Consider the following 9,550-nt stretch of genomic DNA (forward strand, 5'->3'; position numbering starts at 1 on the left):
TGTGTGATTCTTTGTGAATGATAATATATGTGCAGGTGGATAATTGTTGCATGATAGAATATAAGTTGTTGTGTGTATTGTTTAATTAAGAATGACTAAGAGATATAAATGATAATGGAATGAGGTAAGGATGTAAATGATGAGTTCTGTATATGAATATATTTAATTATATGAAACGTTATATGGTTTTGTATGATATGATAGTATCAATTGTACATGCATCGTTATAAGTAAGAGTTTACATTATATGTTTTATATGTCTCACTAAGTCAAAGACTTAGCGCGTGAGTGTTTCAAACGTAGGTTTGGACGAGCTTATGGAATGATGAAAAGCAAGACATGTCAGTTTCTCATTACTGAAGGTCTGATTAGAAGAGAAATGAATAATATATATTTTGTAATACTGATTGTGGTTGGCATGTAAATAAATATTTGAATATGTTATTCTCTAATTGGTTTTGTAAAATCAAATGATTATATTTTATGTAAATTATTCAGTTGTATTTAGTAAAAGTTTAAAATTATTCACTATTTTGTACAAGTTGTTAGATACATACAAGATACAATTCTCAATATTTAAAAATATATATCAATTTTTTATTAAAAATCAATAAAGTTCGATCAAAAGATATAAAAAACAATTGTCATCATTATATTTAAAAATATAAGCAAATGACCCTTAGCTATCAATTAGCAAACCATTCAATTGTTCAGCAGCTTTGTTAGGGGGTATAAAAAGCTTTATATATGCATATGCACAAATAAAGATGCAAAAACTCATTTAGAGCATGACCAGTCAGATTCTGAAAATTCTTGAAACAAATTCTTCATTAGATGCACAAATAAAGGGCACATAAATTATTCTCAGCTCATCAAACTTCACCATTAGAAGAACCAAGTTAGACTAATCCATATAGGTTCAAAGCGTACTATACCCATTAAAGGAAACATTAAACGATAACAATCAAGGAAGCATGCTATTATATTATGGAAATCACATGGAAATCTTTGGGTATGTTTAAGCATTTTCTTCATGATCCATTACAATCACATATGGCTTTACTGATGAAATGACAATACATTTCTCAACTACCTTTTTGACAATTATATGCTAGAAATATTATACAGTGGAAATACATACCATATCATTTCATAAGACACAACAAAAATCAAGTACATTCTCACTAATGTAGATGCAGGTCAAACCATACCTGTCTAAGGGAATACATATATACTTGATACTATAAATGACACAAAAACCCTTTTTACATAGAACAAGCCACATTCAATCCACATAAACTTTAGATTTTGCAACTTGTTTATTGAACTCCTGCGTCGATACCTTTGAAAGAACCATATTAGTAATCCCTACTATCTTTCCGCCTATCATGTCGATATCCATATCAGCAGCCTCACTACTATTTGTATTGGCATTACCATCATCATACGTATAAGACACCAGTGAATGAAGCTTATCATGTAGCTTCATTCAATTTTTTGTCTCACGGTAGAAGAATCCCTCGAAAAAGTCTATTTTCGATCTAGTAAACACGTCTAAGAACATTACAATAGTAGTAGTCCATCTTCGAATGTTGCCTCAAAATTCGACACTCTCATTCTCAATTTCCTACTTCATATTCATGGAACACACATTAACAGTGAAACAATTCATTTCATGCTCAAAAGTATCGGTGCTCTCAATACAGTATTGATACTTCCCTTCTATGGTATCGATACCCCTTTAATACCGATACCATTTTGACATTCTGTAAATTTATATATTGGAAATGGTATCGATACTATACTCTTGGTATTGATACTACCAATTCAATATCAATATCATCCTCAACCAGTACCGATACTACACTTGGAATTCAACTGATTTTGCATTGAAGTATCAGTATTGTTCTTCCAGTAACGATACTCCATGCCCAGAATTGCCATTTCCATTTTGAAATTTAACCAAAAACTAATCTCTTACTTTTACCTTCTTCTTTATCTTACATTTTGATCATTGACCCGATGATTTGGATGTTACAATAAATGTAGATTGTCCATAATTTACAGATTAATATTTATTTTAGAGAAAATCGCCTCAGTGACCAAAAATGCCTTATAATATACGATTTTAACCAACTTTTTTTGGATTTGCCAAAATGACCAACAAAATCGCAACGCGAAATATAAATCGCAACGCGATCCCCAGAATCGCAAATCAGTTTCCAAAATCGCAACGCGATTCTTGAAAATCGCAATGCGATAGTACAAATTCGCATTGCGATTTTCCAGAATCGCAACGCGAATATGAAAATCGCAACGCGAACACATAAATCGCAACGCGTATCCGTAAATCGCAACGTGTATCCGTAAATCGCAACGCGTATCCGTAAATCGCAATGCGTATCCGTATATCGCAACGCGTATCCGTAAATCGCAACGACAATACGTAAAATCGCAACGCGTATCCGTAAATCGCAACGCGATTTTTAAAGCGCCATTATAATCGCTACGCGTATTTTATTTTCAAATTACAAAAACGAATATTAAGACAAAATCCCGTAATCGCAACTCATAACCTAAAACCTAAAATCACAACTCAGTCCCATCTCCATCTCTCACTCTCTACGGCGAAATCCGTCCCCATCTCCGAAGATTTCCGTCCCCATCTCCGGCGAAATCCCTCACAACCATTCACGGTCAGAAATCCCTCACAATATTCAGAAATGGAAAATCAACCTCCGAGGGTTAGTTTTTTTAATTATTTTTATTTTGAAATTTTTGCATTATTGTAGGTTTTTCATATTGAAACTGATGGTAAGTTTACTGGTCATTTCAATAATAGATTAACCATTTCACTTAGATTTCATTTCACGTTGCGATTCTCTCGTTGCGATTTTCATTTCGCGTTGCTATTCTCTCGTTGCGATTTTCAAGTTAGTATTTGTCTTTGTCTTTGTTCTGTCTTTTGGTTGAAGTAATGCAATCCATTCAAGTTTCAATTTGCAGAAGAGTCGCAATGAGAGAAATGAAAATCGCAACGTGAAAATGACTATCTGCAACGAGAAAAATGAAAATCGCAACGAGAGAATCGCAACGCGAAATGAAAATCGCAACGAGAGAATCGCAACGCGAAACCAAAATCGCATTGCAATTTTCATTTCGCGTTGCGATTCTCTCGTTGCGATTTTCATTTCTCTCGTTGCGACAGTCATTCTCTCGTTGCGATTTTCATTTCAACCAAAAGACAAAACAGTGTTGGAAATTTTAGTTTCAAGAATAAACTACTACTTTTTATGTTTATTGTTTTTGGTATATCTTCACAGTGTAGTTTTTGGTATATCTAACTTGGTATGTTTATTGTTTTTGTAGAAATTTTTTTCGGCTTCATTGACATTAAGGAATAAAGTTAGCCTAGCCACTACAATTGCTTCGAAGCTTTCACCTGCACAAAGACAATTGTTTGAGGAAACCTTCTTCGGGCCATGGCTGAGAGTACAGCATCCGGGTGGAGATGCTAATTTGACCCATTTGTGGCTTCAGACCATGACATCAAATCTACCCGACAATATACAAGTGGTGAGGAAGAGATATGGTTTCATTTTCCACCTGCGTATACTTGTTTTGGGCGGAAGGAGTTCTGCTTAATCACTGGTCTACGATTCGGACACGATGATATAGGCCGGTACACTCGTCATATCGCCCGCCCATCATGGTTATCCCGGGTTTTTCCGGATGAGTCAATGGAGAAGCCGAACCTACACGTCGACGACCTGAAGAAATTGTTTAATAAGAAAGATGGTTTCACTCGGATGGATGACGTCGATATTGTCCGAGTATGCCTTCTACTACTTGTGTATGCCGGCTTTTTAGGCAGAGAGGCCAGACAACCTATTCCTCGGGAGCTAATAATATTGGTAGAGGACCTGAATGCATGGAATCTGTTTCCGTGGGGTTCGTATATATGGAAAGCTACCTGGACTAAGTTGTCTACTGCCTTTGATGACCGTAAAAGTTTGCATGGCGATGGGTCGAAATACACTTTGTCAGGCTTTGTTTGGGCCTTTAAGGTAAGAATTTCTATATAATGTTTCTAAAATTATAATTAATTATTTAACAATTACTAATTTTGCTATTATATTGTTTGTAGATTTGGATATTCGAGGCTTTCCCCAGCATGCGTACATATGCAATAAAAACGTCAAATGATATTCCCAGGGCTATTTCCTGGAAGAGGAAAAATCTGTTGGATTGGGAAGACTTAATACCATATGCGACAATAAATAATGTAAGTTAACACAAATACTTTCATATAATATATAAACAAGTTATTAATAGTAGACGTTTAACTTTGTTTGAGTTTTTATATTGTTAGGAGGCCAACATTCCATTACAAAGACTGACACCCACGGAGGAAGAGCTTGCCACTGATTGGTGGCAAGCTAGTCAGAGTTTTTTTGATGGCACGGATGATGAGCAGCATCCACTTCCTCCAATTCGAGAGCCATCACCTCACCCAGAGCCATCACCCGATCGACCCGACTATACACCTCTAGAACGAGAGCCATCACCTATCCCGTCACATCATCGAGCCTCTTCTCCACCATCACCTCATGATAGGCGACCGGTAAAGAGGCCACGACATTTATCTCCTTGTTCTCCACCTCCACGGGATGAGTTACGTGATGAGGTCAATGCCTTGCGTGAGGAGATCGGTACTCTACGCGATAACGATGGTGCATGGCGTGTGGAGGTGTCAACTTTACGTGGTGAGGTTGCCGCTCTACGTGAGATGATAGTATCGTTGCAGAATAAGGTTCATACTCTACGCAACGAGGTAAGTTTAAGATTTTCCATATTTAACTTGATGATAAATTTACTCGTAATTTCACTTAGATTAGCCATTTCACTTAGATTGCTTAGTAAATTTATTCGGTTGCTGCCAATTCTGCTAAACTGTGTATTCTTTAACACCGTGAAATAGTATTTGTCTTTGTTTTGTCTTTTGGTTGAAAGTAAATTTGTTCGGTTGCTGCCAATTCTGCTAAACTAATACCCTGAAGTCAGTATTTGTCTTTGTTTTGTCTATTGGTTGAAGTAATGCAATCCATTCAAGTTTCAATTTGCAGAAGAAGAAATCTTTTACTTTCGCAACACGAAACTTAAAATCGCAACGAGAGAATCGTAACGCGAAATGAAAATCGCAACGACAGAATCGCAACGCGAAACCAAAATCGCAACGACAAAATCGCAACGCGAAACCAAAATCGCATTGCGATTTTCATTTCGCGTTGCGATTCTCTCGTTGCGATTTTCATTTCGCATTGCGATTCTGTCGTTGCGATTTTCATTTCGCGTTGCGATTTTGGTTTCGCGTTGCGATTTTGGTTTCTCGTTGCGATTCTCATTTCGCGTTGCGATTTTAAGTTTCGTGTTGCGAAAGTAAACTATTTCTTCTTCTGCAAATTGAAACTTGAATGGATTGCATTACTTCAACCAATAGACAAAACAAAGACAAATACTAACTTCAGGGTATTAGTTTGAAACATATTTTTCTTTGTTATCTGATGCATTTTGTGAACTATGATAGAATAATGACTTGGGTGAATACAATGCAAGTTTGAAACATATTTGTCTTTGTTTTCACTGTTTAAATATCATGTCTGTTTATTTACTGATTTTTGTATTTAATTATTTAGCGGCCCGATAGAGTGGATGCTTTACGTCGGGTTATGCTTGCACGACGGAGTTCACGCATCAGACAGCGTGCACGTGCTATTAAGTCTCCGTACACCCCAATAGTGCGAAGACACCGCAAGAAGAAGCCCGACTCGCCTGTCATCCCTCAAGAGTCCACTCCTATCGTTGAAGAGGCCCCCCTATCATTCCTCGAGAGTCCCCTCCCACCGTTCAAGAGGCCACTGCCATCATTGAAGAGGTCCCTCCCACCATTCAAGAGCCCGATTCACATGGCGTCATATGTAGGCTTCTTGAGAAACCCTCTGACGTGCCGGACATAATGGATGAGAGTTGGCTCTCGTATAAGTTACCGGCCAGTACCATTCCGGTATCGGAAGTGGAGAGGAGACAACTACCAGATACAATTCTGGATAACACCCTTTGGGCTAAGACCGCAGTTGATTTTTATCTACATGAGCGGAGCCAGGGGTGTTTCACTGACATATGCAAGCTCACCGATGATATCTATTTGTTGCTTGATCGGTCTTGGTGGGGCGTATTATTAGGGGTCGAAGACAATGGCTATTTCGATGGGGGGGTAAGTCTTATATTTTCTTATATTTCAATTTGATTAATTTTTTTTAAATTTATGTAAGTCACTAATATATGTCTTTTTTTGTAAAACAGCATATCGATGCGTGGGTGACACGTCTTATAATAATAAGAAAACTTAAGAAAAATAAAAATATACGATATACAATTATGCCGACGTCTTTTAACGCCGTTCACTTGAAGAATCAACGAGATGAATCATTTGATTTGGGCAATGGACAAGCTAAACTTTATCCTGCATGGTGGGAGGTCGATAAGGTTAGTATTTATTTTAGATTGAGTTTAAAGGTTTTATGAAATAAGTGCGCAAATGAATGAATTATTACTTATGATTGCAGATGTTTATCCCTGTTTTGGAACGTAAACATTGGATTCTCGTCGAGCTTCAGCTCCCATCCCTTAAGACAATAGTGTATGACAGCATGATAAATTACATATCATTGGCTGATTTAAGAGATATTATTAAGGGATGGAGCTCTCATTTGGCTAAATTCTTGGATGCGATCAATTATTGGACTCGTTCTGGAAACAAGAAGCCAAAGAAGCTCAATATTACAGTTATTAGAGACGAGACCGCGCCACAACAAACGAAAGGAGCCAGAGGAGATTGTGGTCCTCTCGTATGCTTGGCGTTGGAGCGTTTGACGACGGGAAGCACCAAGTATCTACCTCCCACCGATAGAGATAGAGCTGCAGTAGGCTTGTGGTTTTGCCATTATATGGCTAAATCGATATATACGAGACACTGCCTACCTGCATCCGCGTTATAAAAATGTCCATAAACAATTGGTAAGTTTATAGACTTTTGGTTTGAAAATGTTTGGTTAAGTACCTAGAATTCAATAATTTGCTGTTTGTAGGTTTTAGATGTGTAGAAAGTGTTGTTTGAGCAAATGTTTGGTTTCTGCAGGTTAATCTCAGAAGTGAACTGCGTGAAAATGATGTATGGCTGCAAAAGTTGATTCAATAGTTTAATTGATTGTTTTTTGATTGTTTAATTGATTTGTAAAAGTTGATTCAATAGTAGATGATTGGAAATAAGAATTATTGCTTATTTTTTGATTGTTTAATTGATTTGTAAAAGATGATTTGTAAAAGTTGATTTGTGTAATTGATGCGAACATAATTCTTATTTGTGCTTGTTTAATTGATTGAAATGTAATGGTTGATTTTGTTGATTTCAATCTGCATTATGTTGAAGGCAAAAATGACTATCGCAATGCGGAAATGAAAATCGCAATGCGAAATGAAAATCGCAACGAGAGAATCGCAATGCAAAATGAAAATCGCAATGCGGAAATGAAAATCGCAACGAGAGAATCGCAATGCGATTTTCATTTCGCATTGCGATTTTCATTTCCGCATTGCGATTCTCTCGTTGCGATTTTCATTTCGCATTGCGATTTTCATTTCCGCATTGCGATTCTCTCGTTGCGATTTTCATTTCCGCATTGCGATTTTCATGTTGGGATTTTCATTTCGCATTGCGATTCTCTCGTTGCGATTGTAATTTCCGTGTTGCGATAGTCAAATGCATGCCTAATAAGTGATAACAACTGAATAACAAGAGTTGGTTAAGTCAAAATGGTTGGCCTGAGTCATTAATTCAACTGAAAATGTTAAAAGTTCACACATAAATTCCACATAATACAACGTTTGCATTTAAAAATCACCTAAGTTAACAGTCCCAAAAGGTGAAGCCAGTTGTGATTGGGATTTTAAAGATGATTGCCTTTTGCTTGACACCATATGAGCTTTGGATTTTGATGAGGATCCATATTTTGGTAGAGGAAAAGATGATTGTGATGGCACTGGTGATCCACATGTCAACCTTGTATGACCACTTTCCTTGCACCGACTACATGTCGATCTCTTCTTCTCTTCACCCTTAGACGGTATACGATCGTGACTTTTTGGTCGGCCAGGTAGCCTTCTGTCCATGGCTGGTGGCAAAACTGTTTGTAAGTCATCTGGTATGTCCCACTCAGAAGGATGTGGAATAGGGTAGACAATCTCGGCATAAGTCTGTCGATAAACTTCTGTAGTGTAGCAATCCATAGCGTATGCGCTTGAATCATCTTGGTTTAAATGAAGAGCAACTTTTATAACATGGCCACACGGATAACCAGATGTTTGCCATTTCATACAACTACACGTCTTTGCATTTAGATCGACTAGCCCATTTAAGTTATTATCCAGTACTTGAAACAAAGTGTTTGAACATGGTTCAACTCTCCATGACGTTGACTTCACAACACGTTTCGTTATCTTTTTTTCAGTCCATGGTGTAACACGATGTTCCAATGTTCCTGTAAATTTAAATAAACAATACTTAGTAAAATATATAAATATGATAAGTTACGAATTCAAAGAAATAATACCTGCATGGTTTCTTTTCTTGTAGTACCACTGTTGAATAGAGGCTCGAAAAAACTCCATTAACATAGTAATGGGTAATTTCCGGGAATGACGACTTAGAGCGTTGATTGATTCTGCACTATTAGACGTCATGAAACCATATCTTGCTCCAAGTTGATGTACTCTTGACCATCTTTCAAACCCGACATCTTCTAGTGTTTGAGCACACTGAGGCAAAACACGTCTTAAACAATTTATATGCTTATTGAAATCCACTTCCCGATAAGCTTTTACAGCCTTCCAGTATGTCCATTTGTGCTTTTTTATACCAGCAGACCTTGATTTTAGATTTCTATACAAATGAACACCACAAAGTCCATGAAAAGCATCTGGGAAACACCTTCTAACAGCGTTGTCAATTGAGTTTGCCTTATCGGATATGATTGTCAGATTGCTAATAGGACCTATGCAATCCCTAAGATGCCCCATAAACCATGTCCATGAATCAGAGGTTTCAGATTTACCAACCCCGTAAGCTATTGGCAATATCCCATTGTTAGCATCCATGGCTACTGCTAATAAGTTTACTCCAAGGTATCGACCTTTCAAATGTGCTCCGTCAACTATAATAACTGGGCGCATGCAAGTAATAAACGAACGAATCTACAAAATAATATACACAAGAAATATAATCATTTAAATGTGAAATGCATGTAACTAACAAAAATGAGTCAACAAAATTATATTGATTTACTAAACGTAGCACCAATGGTGATAAACAGCAACTCAAAGTGTCCATCTCTATCTGTTTTGATATGAGTTACCGACCCAGGATTTTTCAGCTTTAAATTGTGACAATAAGCCGGCAGTTGGGCAAACGATGCTTCTGGCGACCTCCTCAACA

The sequence above is a fragment of the Hibiscus syriacus genome, unplaced genomic scaffold (genome assembly GCF_006381635.1).
Source record: "Hibiscus syriacus cultivar Baekdansim isolate YM2019G1 unplaced genomic scaffold, ASM638163v2 tig00110718_pilon, whole genome shotgun sequence".
Classification (NCBI taxonomy): Eukaryota; Viridiplantae; Streptophyta; class Magnoliopsida; order Malvales; family Malvaceae; genus Hibiscus; species Hibiscus syriacus.